A 2334-nucleotide genomic window follows, 5' to 3' on the forward strand; every position below is an offset into this window, starting at 1 on the left:
TTAGTGTTCCCCTTGCCCTTTAAAACACAGGGACTCCCTTCCCCAGCCCCTTGTGTCAGCACAGTCCCAAGCATCAGCTCTGTAATCTCTCCTGAGCTCCTCCCCTTGGTAAGAAGGATCAGGGGTATGAATGGGCAGGCAATTGCACTGTATCAGGTACAGTGAGCAAAGCAGCGGCAGGCAAGGAGGAGAGGCGGCACTTTAACTCCTTCCAGGCGAGGGCTGCTCATTTACCCGGCACGTTTTCTCTGGGCAGACTGAAAGCTGGACTAATCGCAGCTCTCGGTGGAGAAGGTGGTGGTTGCACGTCCTGCAAAGGTAAGTCGGTCCCCGGAGTGAGCCTGGACCTGCACAGTGCGGGGCGTCTGGATTGCTCGACTGCTAAGGATTTGCTGGAAAGCCTCTTAGAGTGGCAGGTCCTTGGAGCTGGAAATGCTTATGGGGGGCTGCTTCCTTTTCATTTCTCGGACCTGAATTGTGCCGCTGTTACTGTCGCGCAGTTATTGTTTGCCTCTGGGGCACTGCTCTGGGTGGCTTTGCTGTCACCCTTGAACAGATCTTTTCCAAAAGCAGCACAACCTCAGGGCAGGGGATGAAGGCATTGTTTTATAAAGATAGGTGCCTTTAAGGCAATAAACAATAGAGCAGGTGGCTTCGGCGCGCTCTGCCATTGACAGCACTGCCAAGGAGCGCAGGCAGGTTCTCTCATCGGGGCTATTATTATTAGATGAGTTTGCTGATTACATTACACCAGGATTGCAGCAGCGAATCCTCCCTTCCCCTTTTAGACGTATCATGTCCATAATCTATTTAGGGGTCTCCAGCACTTGACTGAAGGCAGCGAAGAGTTCAAGTGGCAATAATTGTAGTCCAGCCGAACAACAGGAAACAGCATAGCACTATTAGTCTTTAAAATATGCTGATAGAAAAGCTGAGTCTGATGCCATCATTTCTATCCACTCTGCTTGCAAAACAGACCATCCCGGAGATGTTCAAAGCCATGTTTGTGCAGGCTTCATTGTCTGTGTTTGCTTCTGCAGCCAGGATTAGAGGGAAGTCATGCCCGTGCATCTGCTTAATTTTGCTTGGGTCACTTAATAACAACAAGGAGGCTGAATTTCTTTGCGGAGAAGAATGAATGTTGCTTCTCATTCAGTGTTCCCGGGCCACGGCCAGCACTGGTATATGTGCATCGGGGGGGAAGGGAGACCTGACACAAGCCCCTGCAGACCGAACCCCAAAGCTTTTACAAGCACTGCAGTTAAGCCTGAAGTAGAGTAAAGGTCCCAAATGGTGAATACACTTTAAAACATCACCATTTCAGAGGCACCCGCTCTGATTGAACTCCTAAGAACTCGCGCTTCCTTCATGACGAAAGCAAGAACATCGATGCTCGGAGACTGGCTCGGTCCCGAGAGTCTACCAGCACCATCTTGCCTCTGGCGGGATACCAGTTGCTGGCAACTCTGGCATAACCTGCCCCACGGGAACGTTTCCACCGAACACCGGGCAATCGGCGGTTGGCTTTTGCCCAAAAGGGAATATGGTGTCAGTGCTGGGCAGTTCTGGTTATGCAGGGTCTCTTAGGCCAAGTGCAGACATTACACGTAAACTGGTCTAAGGGAACTAGATCTAAACTTGTACCCATACAAAAGTTTGGTGCACATAGACCAGGCTAAAAACATGGACCCTGGTCTAAAATAGACCTGCTTCGATTCGCACTCAAATCTAATTGATTTAGGTTATACCAGTGAATTGAACTTCTGTACTAGATCTCAAGGGGTAACATCCTTTGGCGTCTTGGCCCTGGAGACCCTTCCAGTCCCTATGGGCTGTGGAGGTAGTATGGTTGCAGTGCCAGCTGGGGAGGATGGGAGGAGGAGTCCAGTGTCTCTTCAAACTGGGATGGCCCAGCGGGTCTCTACAACCCTCCACAGAGGGAGCTGGCAAGGGCTAAGGCTGCTCCTGCAACCCCATGCTGCCATACTTGTATGCGAGTGACTCCATAGGTGCTCTGCAGCCCAGGGGGAAAGAGGGCCCGATCTCTCCCTGAGAGGGACCCTCCCTGTTCACTTAAGAGTAAAACATTTGGCCTGTCCTGAAACTGTTCAGTGAAACACTGGCTATATTCTCCTCGGGGCCCCATTATTGTGTGTGGATATCTGTCAGCCCCTGTTAGCTCAAGCTGAGGACCCAGTGGCTCCCTGTGATAGCTGGCGTGCTTATGGGGCACGGGAAGCAGCCTCTGAAAAAGGAGGATGGTGTTGTATGGCCAAAGCTATAGCTAGATATCTGGGTTCAATTCTCAGCTCTGCCACAGACACTTTGTGAGAC

At 51.1% G+C, this 2334-nt stretch overlaps 1 protein-coding gene across 1 annotated transcript in view; it reads left to right on the forward strand.

The window, feature by feature from the left end:
* The first annotated feature begins 157 nt into the window (after positions 1 to 157).
* MYO7A (myosin VIIA) overlaps positions 158 to 2334 on the forward strand; it is a 217500-nt gene continuing 215323 nt past the window's right edge. The window contains exon 1 of the mRNA XM_019524863.1: positions 158 to 318. The gene's annotated coding sequence lies outside the window, so the exon portion shown is untranslated. The remainder of the gene's footprint in view (positions 319 to 2334) is intronic.

The sequence above is a fragment of the Gavialis gangeticus genome, unplaced genomic scaffold (assembly GCF_001723915.1).
Source record: "Gavialis gangeticus isolate Ggan-Ray unplaced genomic scaffold, GavGan_comp1, whole genome shotgun sequence".
Classification (NCBI taxonomy): domain Eukaryota; kingdom Metazoa; phylum Chordata; order Crocodylia; family Gavialidae; genus Gavialis; species Gavialis gangeticus.